This window comes from Cryptomeria japonica, chromosome 9, assembly GCF_030272615.1.
Source record: "Cryptomeria japonica chromosome 9, Sugi_1.0, whole genome shotgun sequence".
Lineage (NCBI taxonomy): Eukaryota > Viridiplantae > Streptophyta > Pinopsida > Cupressales > Cupressaceae > Cryptomeria > Cryptomeria japonica.
Genome location: NC_081413.1, coordinates 543,729,881 through 543,743,354, shown reverse-complemented (window position 1 = coordinate 543,743,354; position 13,474 = coordinate 543,729,881). Strand labels below are relative to the sequence as shown.

The 13,474-nt window shown below is 35.8% G+C and overlaps 1 pseudogene; it reads left to right on the top strand.

Annotated features, from left to right (window-relative positions):
* The first annotated feature begins 3,692 nt into the window (after positions 1-3,692).
* On the top strand, positions 3,693-11,629 carry LOC131858494 (cytochrome P450 716B1-like; annotated as a pseudogene).
* Positions 11,630-13,474: the final 1,845 nt, after the last annotated feature.

Here is a 13,474-nt window from a genome sequence, read left to right as displayed (position 1 = left end):
TGTCCATAAGTGAGGTCCCATATCAAACTCTTTTACAGCTATCAAAATCATGCCATAATTAGTGAATTCAAGACAGGGACATAATTTGAGAATTTAAGACTGGACAAAAAGGTGTTTGCTTATTCATGCCCTGGAACAAGATTCTGAAAAATATCACAAGCTTTATTGACTAGAATTTCATTGCACCATATTTTCCATGGACAAGAACTATGGTAAATAATAAAGGCATTAAAAAGAAGTGACTGGAGAGCAGGGGCTATCTAGAGACTGCTTTCCCTCCTTTGACATAGCTAACCTCTGCAACATTGGAGACCTCCCCTCCCTCACTTAAACTTGCATAGTTTCCAAAGCCTATCGAACGGAAAATGTCTTCAGCGCCCAAGGCAGTATTGCCAACAATGTAATATTTCTACCAACTGATGAAATTTTGACAAGCTTTCCTTTGGACTGCGACAAAGTATCTCATGATGTTGGCCTATATTCTTTAAAAAAAATTCTTTCAAGAAGTTTGATCACCATTCTTAATGCTAAAAGTTTAGTTTTATTTTCTCATCTTTTACATAACATCCTGAAATCTATTGATGGTGTGTTGAATAGAAATAAATTTCCGTAAACATATAGCATGGTCCAGGATTCCCATATTTTAACTAGAAAATTACAAGAAACTTATTTGTACCAATACACGTAAATCCTAAAGGTAATAATGTAATGTATCATACATGTTTTATCTATTATATCACATTCAAATAAAAGAACAAAATTTTATTTATAAATAAATTAATTAATGATATAAATTTCCACAATCTATATTGCTGTTATCTGCTGTTTCTAGATTTGATTGTGTTAGATGATGCAAAAATTTCTAACACAATCAAATCCAGAAACAGCAGATAACAACTAAATTAATCAATTCAATATAAAGGGTGCCTATCTGTGTAGAGTGCTTTGCTTTCCATTCAACATCTTAGAAAAGATAGTGAACTGTAAAACTGTTGTATCATAATGCCATATTGAAATACTGTATCTCCAATGCCAAATGGTAGTACAGCCCCTTAAATCCTATATAAATATCATATGCAATGTCATAGACTTGGTATGTTATCTGCTTCACTGTTGAAGGGAGACGATCATCTACCTTACAGATGCATTATTTGAACCTAAATGTTAAAAACAAATTTTATGAGCAAGGAAAAATTGGCCATCTCGGAGATCTTGTCTCTATCAAATGGCTTCTTTTCTCTTTTGTGAATCATAATGACTGTGTTAAGACCCTGCTTGATGGCCCTTGGTTCTGGAAAGAATAGGGCTCTTCTTGAGAATATGGGCTCAGAATTTTGATCCTGGGATGGAGTGCATTAACAAAATTCCTGTTTTGCTTTGGCTACCAGGCCTACAGTTGAAATACTTGGAGAAAGAGGTGATGATGGGTATAGCAAATGCCTTTGATTAACTCCTTGTCGGTTCTGTAAATAAATCCAGGAGGTGCATGCTGTTTTCCGGATTTTGGGTCACACAGATATTGATAAGGAGCTCCTGTCTTCGATCACCTTGTCTTCAAAGTATGGCATTTGGGTGTAGCAAAGTGAGTATGACGTGTCTTCGAATATTTGTCAAAAATGCCCGAAGGCTAGTGTTATTAGGGGTAAGAAAAAGTTATGGATAATGAAAGGAAAGAAGGTGCTTATTACTCATAGTAATAAAGAGATGTCTTTTTTGGAAAGGGATAAAGAGATCAGTTAGAAAAAGAGAAAAATGGTAAACCTTTTTTTTGTTTTTGGTTAATGCGAGGTGTATGGAAGTGTTGGAAGAGGAAGGAGTTATTTGTGTGGTGGTTTGGAGTATTCTGTTTCTAGCCCTTCTCAGCCTGCCCTGTTTTATTCTTGCATTCCTTCCTTTTTCAAGGAAAAAAGAAAAATGGTATTTTAATGCCGTAATGGTCATTCTGATAAATGTTCCTCAAAAAATCCTAAAAATCTTATTAGCCAAACTGTAAGGAAGGAAATTAGCTTCAACAACTTTGTGAGTAGGACTGTTTCCACTTTCCAATATTCAGGGCTCTCTAGAGCTATTTGGTTTTAAACCACTAGAATAGCCTGTGTTTGGGAGGGTTGTCTTGTGCATGTTGTTTGCGCCCTTGTGCATGTTGTTTGCGCCCTTTGAAGGTTGCATAAGAATGGTGTTTGTGTTGTTTGTTTGCTGCAGTTGGTCTTCTGCCTTCTGTGGCTTTTCCTTGGATTAGGTGCCTGATTGGTTGTTGGTTGTCGGTTCAACATGTGTTTCCTGACCTCTGTAGGTTTTTTTTGTTGTGTGTTGTTTGCTGTCTTGTGGCAGCATTGCTAACCTGGCTGTTTGTCCTGTTTGGCTGACATTCAGGTGGTGACTCAGTTCCCTTTGGTCCCTTTCTCATGAAATGAAAATGAATTCTTTTGTAGTACACGATATCAGGCAATCTGATTTTGGTTCTACAAATGGCCTACCATATGAGATTGGCCCATACTCCATGCAAGAGGCACCTAACTGTGCTACAAACGAGGTGTACATACCTTACCCCCTGCAGGACTTGAACTTGTGAACTCCATTTCAAGAGTACAAGTTCAACCTTTTCAAAACCTTTTTTAACTCTTAATAAAAAAATGTAATACAATTTTTTTTGTTAGAAAGATGGGTACAATATGTAACAGGATTACAAATAAGCTCTGCATAACTCATATTAAATATATTGATTATTAATAACATCAAACTTAAAAATATATGGTTCCACAGGGATGCTTCCACCACCCCCGCCCCCCACCCCCAAAAGACACATGGAGTTTCCAAAATGGGGATGTCCTTGAGATATGGGGATGCTAGGGGACATCCCTTCGCTGTCCCGCCACTTCCACCATGCATCTCTGCTATCCTTGGGATGTTTCCCTCTGAGAGGTAACATCTCCGAGGCATTTCCTTTGAAAACACTTAAAATGGGGACGTTGGGAGGTCTCCGAAACACCCAAACGTCCCTCAACATAAAGGCATGCCAGTTTTTTTTAAAATAAACAAAGAAATTGTTTTAAAAGTGAAAGACCTAACCCTAATTGGCAATAGGCCCCACCTCCACCATGAGGCCTCCCAAAATGCTTATAAAGAGACATATGGTCTCATTCCAAATCACACAAAATCAATGAAGTAGAATGCTTCAGCTGGAAGGAGAGGGCGCAAGCTAAGAGGCAGATTCTTGCAAGAGGAAGAGGGCATCAAGATTCAAGACTAAAAGTGATTCAAGATTGCAAGGGAGGCATTTAACACTTCATTTTTTCATTGTTCATTGTAGCCTTCTAAGGTTCATTCACTACTGTCCCGATGCATTGGCACCCCCAAATAGACTATAAATTCATCAATTGCATTGCTACAGCCATACAAGTGTCTATAACTCATTGTGCTCTTAATTTGCAGCCTCCCAAAGCTTATTGTTTGCTGTCCTAGTGCCATTACAGCCTTCTAAGGCTTGTTTGTTGCTTATTTATTGCAACTTTGCTTGGCTCTTGTTTAACTATCCCCTTCATTGCCCCAGTAGTAGCACTTTATCAGCAACTTTATGCTTATTTATACATTGGGATTTCTACAAAATATTTTTAATTTGACAAATTATGACAGCAGCATTTAGGTTTTGTAATTTATTTTAAATCATTGTTTCTTGTAGCATCATTATCATTATGAGTTCTCACAGCATGATTGAGGATGAGGGTCAGGGACCAGGGGTTAAAGTAGACAATGAAAGTGAAAATGAATCATTTGATGATCCTATTACAGAAGCAGGTAGGGGTGACATTGGCAGTCAAACAAGTTCTTTTGGGAGTCAAAATTATAATTCCCTTCTGAAATCCTGCAGAAATTGGCCAAGGGCTCCTTTGATCCAAAGTCCCCTTTAAAACAATTTGCATGTAAGGTACCAACAAAGCCTCAAACAGGCACTAGGTTGTGGAAGTGCAATATATGTAAAGTTGAATGGTTTGGTAGCATGACTCGAACTAATGCTCATCTCCTTCGTATTTGAGGCAAAGTTGTAGATGCATGTTAAAAGGTGGAAGAAAACCTGAGATATAAGGCTGAAATATTAAATTTATGGGGTTGTAATGAATAAGAAGTACCTACATCTGCTACTTTGCCACGAAGGAGAACGGATCATTAGAGTTCTACTTCTACTTTGCAGAGTCTAAGGCCAACAAATCCATCTTGTTCAGGGGCAGTAGAGCCTAAGCAGAAACGTAAGATGACTAGTTATGCAGCTTCACAACCATTGGTAGATTTATTCAACGTGCAAGCAAAGGATGAGGCAAATGATGCCATTGGCACATTCTTCTTGGCCAATGGCATTCTATTCCTTGTGGCTCGCTCTCCTTATTACAAGGAAATTGTGGGAAAGATAATAAAGGCAGGACCATCATATGTGCCACCAAGGGAGACTAAATAAAGGACAACAATCTTGGATAAGAACTAATCCAAGATTGCTGTTTTGATGGAGAAAATGAAGAGTACTTGGGTCACAAGTGGATGTAGCATATACATGGATAGGTGCATGGACATTAGGCATCATCCACTCATCAATATAATGGTTACATGTACAAAGGGCCCTTGTTTCCTTAGGGTTGTTGATTGTTCAAGGCATCACAAAGATGCTCATTTTCAGTTCCAAATCCTCAAAGATGCTATAGAGGAGGATGGGCCACAAAATGTGGTGCAAGTAGTGACAGATCTAGCCCATGTGTGCAAAGTTGCAAGGAACTTAATTGAGGCAACCTATAGAAATATTTGGTGGACTCCTTATTGTGTGCATGCCATGAATGATGCACTCAAGGACATGGGAAAAATCAGCTAGATCAAAACAATAGTTAGTGATGCTAGAGACGTGGTAATGTTTATCTACAACCACCACACTTCACATGCACTCTTCAAAACCTACTTCAAGAAGGAATTCTTGAAACTTGTAGAGACTTGGTATGCATCATACTTTATTCTCTTGGAGAGTATGCTTGAGTTGCAAGAGGTATTGCAACTAATGGTTATGGTAGCAAAATGAAATCGGTGGCTTGAGTCAAAGACACAACAGAGGAAGAGGGTGAAGGAGGTAGTGAAGAGTGACATCTTTTGGGTTGATGCATCTCTATCATTACTCCATTCTTCAGAGTTATTAGATATGGGGAAGAAAATGCACCTTCCCTTGGAGAAGTGTATGAGTGCATTGATTCTATGCTTGATTAAATGAAGGCTGCTATACGAGAGAAGGACCCCACATTGCAATTCTACATCGAGCATATTCAGCCGATCATTCATTGCAGATGGGAGAAGCTCAACACTCCCTTATACATGGTGTCCTATGCATTAAACTCGAAGTGATATGTGCAAAGGCCTGATAGAGTTACACCTATACAAGATGCTGAGGTGAAGGAAGGGCTTAAAAAGGCCATTGAGAAAATGTATGATTCTATAGAGACCATCATCATTCATACTGAGTGGACAAAATTTGCCACTCTTTGGGTGTATTAAAAGGCAGCCAAGATAGTTATGGAGACTATGGCATAGGAGGACCCAAGTTGTGGTGGCCTATGCATGGGCCTAGAACTTTGACTATTACTCAAGCTATTTGTTTGTTATCCTAGGTTTCTAGTTCTTTTGCTGCTGAGAGGAACTAGTCTACATATAGCTTCATCCACTCCACTAAGAGGCACAGGGTAGAAAAGCTTGTGGCTGTACATAGTGTCTTTTTGTGTCATTGACCACAACTCACTTATGTACAAGGAGAGTCCAACAGCTAGATGGAATGTAAAGCCAAAAGAGCTAGCACAAGTTGATGATGTTGCTACATAGACAAAGCTGGTCGGTATTGGTGTAGATGAGCTTGAGCATGTGGAGTCCAGCAGTTCTGGTGATGAGGAGCTTGGGGAATGATTAGAGACATCAAGCCATTAGCCATTGTCTCATCAGTCGATAGCATTACTATTTAGTATTTAGTATTTTGTTTTTGAATTTTGAACATGGTTGATTGTAATCATGAATAATCATTATGAAATAATTCCCATTCCGATGTTGATATTTTGATTTTCACTATTCATATTCAATGCGCACTGTTAAAACTTAAAAATAAAATTAAAAACTAGTTAAATGTTATAACTTAATGTTCAATGCAATCATTGTAATGTGATGATTTATTCCTTATACATCTATTTATAACTAATTTTTCAAGTACTATATGTATTTGCACCTCTCCTCACCGTCACCTGTCATCCACAAACTTAGGCCCTTGATCCCCCCATCTACCATTAGGATACTCCGTGGAACTATAAAAATATGTGATTTTAGAGTGAAACTTTCAAATCATACAAGCTGTGAGTATTGTCTCACTGGTCTAAGGAATTTCAAGCCAAGCACCAAGATTCTACTCTGGCTGCAACTGCACCACCTAAAGATCATTAAAAATTATGAATGAAATTAAATGCTAGTGAATGGTAATTTTGATGAAATTGATATCCATTTTACTAACATAACAATACACACTATAAGAAGCACTACGATGCTTGAAATGTCCAACAATCAAACTAAATGATGATTGTGGAGAATTTAAGGTAATAGCACGCTCCTAATAAATTTAATGAGAAAAAAAAACCAAAAATTTACAGATCAAAGTAGATTTGGGTTTGATTCGGGACTAGAGATGAAAAGGAACAAGAAAAACAGAATCTAGATATGATAAAGCATATAAAGAAACACTAAACCTAAATATGTAAAAGAATTGTAGCAATCCAAAATTTTAATCCATAGACAAACTTGTCATATTAGCTTGAACATAAGAAGGAATTGTAAAAATTCAAAATTACAAAAACAAATAATCCATCAGCTTACAATTTATCCCACTTATCTCACTTTAGCATCTTTATCTCAGCTTATATTGAACATAGGAAGGAACTGTTGAGTTTATCTCACTTTACCATCTTTATCTTACAGCTGATAGGTATACCACCAAAGTCCATGAGGGATCCTATTAAAAAGGAGAATCAAATAAATGAAAAGAAATATGGCATGGCATGAACAACGAAAATTGCAAATATATAAGTTGAATATAAGAATTCAAAAGAAAATACCTGTAAAAGTCTCAAAGATATATTGCAGCTACCCATTGATTTGCCCGGGACAAGGTACCACAAAGCCAGAGTTGCAGCTGACGCTCTTCGGCAATAACTTACTCAGATTATTGAGGAAAGGAGAATTGCACTGAGGAATGGAAGGGCTTCTGCTGAGCAGGATCTGCTGTCTTTACTCTTGTGTAATAGATCTGATGAGGAGGAAAAGGGTTTGACAGACGATGACATCAAGGACAACATAATTTTGCTTCTGTATGCAGGACATTATACCAGTAGATCTGCCCCAACATCGCTGTTCAAATTCTTGGCTGAAAATCCCCATTTCTACGGTCAAGTTCTTCAAGGTATTTTAACTCTGGTTTTTGTTCTTAAATTCTGAACAGTTCGATTCTTCTCTTTCATTCTAAAGCATGCTTGGATTCTGTAGTTCAAAATTGGATAAAATTTTGTAGGTATTTTATAGGATAAAATATTTAGAGATCAATGACACGCGGAGATTTAAATTCCAATGGTTAACCTAATTTGATTTGGGTTTCCTACATTCAAACCTACTTGATTTGTCAGAAGAAAGCAAATTAAATGCAGAGCTTTCAACACTTTCAGCAGAGTTTGATTCGCTTTGATTAATCTAATCTTTTTCTAATAGAAGGTTTTATACCTTCGAATTACAACTGTTAAAAACAGATTACCAAAAAGTAAGCAGGTAATAATGAGCTTATATTTATGTTAATAAATTAAGCTTTAAACTTCTACGACTGACATAAGTGAATTTAAAAACATTTTCTCAAATTAGATAAATAGTTGAATAGGGAAAGTTTTTCAAATTTCAATAAATAGAAGTTATAAATTTATTTTGTTCTCTTATGTATATTATTTGGAATCTTCTAAATCAACGATCTTATGAAAGGATGATAAAAGGATAATTAATTTAAATGTTCTATCAATTCATAGTAATTTTTAAAATCTTATTAGTACTTGTGGTAGGTAATATTATTGCATTCACTTAAGTTTAATTAATCGATTTTTTTGTCCTATTATTTTTGTTTTTAAAATAAACTCGATTTTTATAAAGTTGAGATTTTATAATTTTAAATAAAAAATATAATTTAAAATAGACATTTATTTTTAAAATATAAAGAAATCTAAATAAAAGCCTATAAAATCTATCATTTCTATAAATTTGCTCCTATAACACCAAATATTTTCATCCAATTAGATTGTAGATAAATAATTTCTAATTTAAAATTATAAATCTCAATTTTATAAAAATCAAGTTTATTTTGAAAACAAAAATAATAATCACTTTTGATTGGTGCAAAAAATCAATTAATAGACTTAAGTGAATGCAATACGATTGCCTACGACAAGTACTAATAATAATTAAGTTTGAGATTAATTTTATTATTATAATTTTTTTTCATTCTTATAATATTGTATTGATAATAATGAAGATTACAATTACATAATATTTTGGAGATGCATACTCCCATACCTCAAAACCACCTATCTACAAAATCATCAATCCTTATCAAACATTTTCTAAAAACCCAAAAATTAGACCTTACAAAGATTTCTTTTACATTAGACTTTAATAGACACCACTGAAGCCATACAAACCTAGCCGCTCACCCTAAATTTCCATCACTTACTTATTAGAAGATTCACCCTCTATCATTCCTTTATTGACCCAATAATCTTCTTTATGAAAATACAATTTCTTCTTGTTCTTCTTTGGGGCATCAACTTCTTGATCATGCATTTCCATCTCTCTATTTCTTAATTAATCTTTGATGTTCCTCCATTCATCCAATGCCTCGTCTCTTCTAGCTTCATGGTCATCATTCACACCCCACACCAAGAAAGCTCTAAGTGGAAGCTCAAATTCTACAACATGAATCCACTCACCACTAGGGGAAGAGCACCAGTAGCCGTCATAGCTAACTTCGTGCACCCACAGATCCTAAACGGTACATCCAATTTTGATTTTTTTTTTTTTAGTTGTCTTGGTATGCGACTTAATTGCCTATAGCTATTGATCTGGCTTATAGGTAGTAACGATACATGTTGTGAAATCAGTTATGCGCACAAAGGTCAAAAAGTACACATTTCAAAGTGTCCCCTGATACCTAACTAAAAATGTTCCAATAACCATCAACTCAAAATCACTAGTACTTGTTGACAAATGTCCCAATAGTGGTGCACAAATGTTCCAATAGTGGTACAGAAATGGGACAAATGATCCAATAGTTGTTCACAAATGGGCCAGTTAATTACAAAAAATGATCGGTTATTGATACAAAACAAATTTATTAATGGTGTTTTCACTATGACAGTTATTGGGGGGCCAACATGACAATAAGGTGACAGTTATTGGAACTATGTTATCTATTGGTACTCTTCCCCTATTCATTACAAATCCCTCACCCAGTCTGGCTATGACAAGAAAACTGCTCAAACCCTCTTTTTACTCTTCTCTCATGCACTCTCTCATCACCCACTTGTGCTCCTCCTGCGTGCCAAGCTCCAAACACCATGCCAAAAAGAGAGAGGTCACATCTACGTTAGTGGAGAATTGAAATGAAGACTTAATCTATGCTACCCCAAAAACAAATCCACCATTCTCAGAAAGCTTGGATCCTCCACTTTAAATATATGGTGCATTCTCTCTTCCGCGATTACTCCTTTGAAAGCACTTTGTTGCTTGGTTTCTCCAACAAGAAGTTGGCTTCCATAGCTTCCTATATCACTTGCCTTCTGTCGCACTCAACTTTGTCCACATTCACGCTATCTTTGGCCTCGCCCGACTCTGCCCAGGTACTACATAATCTTCAATACTGCTTTGATGCTTAAAAATGCTCCTGATATCCTGCTCGGCTCCCCAAAATTGTGAACTGTCAAAGCAATCAAGTGCTTGACTTGGCGATGGAGAGGAAAGGCGACATCCTTCCTCTATATCTCCACACAACCACCTACTCAAGGATACTGTTGCAATGGTCTATCCCATCAACGGTCATATCCTCATCTGCGTCTATCTCGAATGGGACAAGATTCAAATCTTTCCACCATACAATTTGACCATGTGAATTCAAATTAAAACCCCAAATCAAAGCTCAACCAGCAATCATATTTCCTTCTCTTCCAATATGTGTGACTTTGAAGTCTAGAAATCCTCAAAGCTGCAAGATGATAATCTTGATCCACTTATTCAATTTGCAATTTTGTGCCTCCTTGAATGTGATAGCATTTGTTACAATTTGGGAATCATCTTCCAACTAAAGTTTTGTCACGAATAAACGTCTCGCTAGCATGATGGCAAGAAGAGCAACATGCGCTTCCGCCTCATTGTTTGTGCCATCCTTCAACTTCTGGGTTCCTATAGCAACTATGACCCCATATTCATTTCTCGCCACACATACACCTGACATTCTAGGGTTTCCTTTTGAAGCCCTATCAAAGTTGATTTTAATCCCATCCCCTCCTAGGTTTCTCCCACTCGACTATCCTACGTTTTCCAGAGGAAGGATCAACCCTTCGAGGCACATTAACAAGCAATTTTATTAGTATAATTATAATTATATAGAATTTATAATTAAATTAGGAATATATTCTTAAGAAAAATGTATATTTTACTAATAAAGTTTATATTGTATTATAATTATTAATATTGTTTTATTGAAGTGAGAGTTATAGTTAATATTATTAAATTGTAATTAAAATAATCAAAATTATAATAATTAAGAATTACAACAAATTTTTTTATTACAATATTATATTTAGGCAAGTACTCACCACTGCATGACACTTGTTAGAACTTGTTTTATAAGTATATGATAATGACGAGAGTTGTATAGGACAATATAGATAATATATTTGATTTTATGTAGAACAATTGGAGATCGCAAGTTCAAAGAAGGAAGGGGAACTCTTAGAATGGAAGGATCTTCAAAGAATGAAGCATATATGGCGAGTTGTGCTAGAAACAATTAGATTGCTTCCTCGTGTGCAAGGATCCTTTCATAAAGCTATCAAAGACTTCACATATACTGGATTCACTATTTCTAAAGGATGGAAGGTACATTCAGATCAAATCAAGGCTATTAATTATATACTCATTCATATTAAAATGGAAAAAGTTTCCTTATAAGTTTTCACAAACCAATTTTTCATGTGAAATTAATGAATGGCTTATTGGTGACTTTAAATGTGATATGCAAGTATATTGGACAATAAATTCTACCCACTTCAACTCTAAGTTTTTTATTAATCCAAACAAATTTGATCCATCAAGATATGGAGGAGTAGGCCTTGCTCCTTATACATTTGTTCCTTTTGGAGGTGGACTAAGAATGTGTCCATGGAATGAGTTTGCTTGATTGAAAATATTGGTTTTCTTGCATGATATAGTGGAGAATTTTAGGTGGAAATTGGTCGATCATTATGAGAAAGTAAGCATAGATCCTATGCCCATTACTCTAAAAGGATTGCCAATAAAACTTATCTTCCACCAAAAATAAATTTTAAACTAGATGATTCTAAACATTTTTTGTATCATTCTAAGCATCGTAAATATATGTATAACTACTTAAAAATATGCATAAACTTTCTTGATATAAAAAAAATTTGAGATCATATATTTTATTAAAGAAATAATTATAACATCAACGTAACCTACCATTCACTACTAAACATTAGCTATTTATTTAAAAAATAAATAAATAAAATTTTGTTATTTTAATCTACAATATCATTCCATGTCACTCCAATGAAAATTAACTACTAGCAATTGCACCTTGGTGTGCAATAGGTACATTGAGGAGGTGTGAAAATTTAATTAGGAAAAAAATGGTTTATTATCTTGCATACATTAATTTAGTACATGAGATCCATTGGTAGGCCATTTAGCAAATGATGTTTGTTCAATAGATAGCTTAATGGAGAAGTGATATGTTCAAATCAACTATGCATCCACTCACAAGGATCTAAACTTAAGTGAAATGAAACCTCTGAATCACAAGGATAATCAAGCTTCATCACCAATAGGCTCATGAAATGTTTGCAACGAGGAGAGGGAGAGAGAGGTCGAGAGAGGGAAAGAAAGAGGAGAGGTAGAGGGGAATTAGAGAGAGGGGTAAGGATATAGAAATGGAGAAGAAGATGGAGATAGAGTGGAGGTGGTGAAGGAGAGGGATACGAAGAGAGAGGAGAGGGACAAATAAAGTGAAATGAGAGGGATAAATAGATATGAAAGAGATAAATATATAGAGGAGAGGGAGAAATAGAAAGACAAAGATAGAGATAAGAAGTGTTATATAGAGAGAGGTAGAGAGAGGGAGACATTTATAGGGCTAGAGAGAGATGGAAAGATAAAGAGATAGAAGTGGAAGGAGAGATAGAAAAAGAAATATGAAAAGATTGATACTGAGAGGGAGATGGAGAGAGGGAGAGAGATGGATGGATAGAAAGAGGGAGACATGTCTAGAGATATAGGGGGAGAAAGGAATATAGAAGTAGAGTTGAAGATGGAGGGTGGGAGGAAAAAGGAGAGAAATAGATACAATGAAGTAGAGGGATAGATAAAAGTAGAGAGATAAAGAGGGAGAGAGTGATAGAAAAAGATAGATAGATATATAAGAAGAGAGAGGGAGGGAGAGATAAAGAGAAAGATAGAGATAGAGATAGATAGATATATAGGGAGAGGGAAAGAGAGATAAAGATATATATGGCACTAAGATAGAATAATAGAGATATGGAGATATAATAAGACATAAAGAGAGGGGAAGAGGGAAAGAGAGACAACAAGATATATAAAGAGGGAGAGAGAAAGAGGTAGAAATAGAGGGATAGGTAGAAGAATAAATATATGAAGAGATAGATACAAAAAAAGAGATGGGTGGATACAAAGAGGAAGACATATCTAGAGTTAGAGGGGGAGAAAGGAAGATAGAGGTAGAGATAAAGATAGAGGGGGAGAGTCAAGAGGGAGAGAAATAGATAGAGAGAGATAGAGGGAGAGACAAACATAGAGAGGGAGAGATAAAGAGGAAGACAAATGAAGCGATACATAGATATAAATGATGAAGGAGAGGGAGAGATAAAGATAGAGAGAGATGGAGAGGGAGAGATAGAAATAAATAGATAGATATTTTAGGAAGAGGAATAGGGAGAGATAAAGAGGATGAGATGGATAGATATAGAGGAAGAGGGAGAGAGAGAGATATGTGGCACCGAGATAGATTGGTAGAGATACACACACACACATAGAGAGAGAGGGGGGGGGGACAAGATAGATAGATAGGTGTAGAATAAGAAGGAGAGGGAGAGAGGGAGACAATTAGATATAGAGAGAGGGAGAGAGAGAA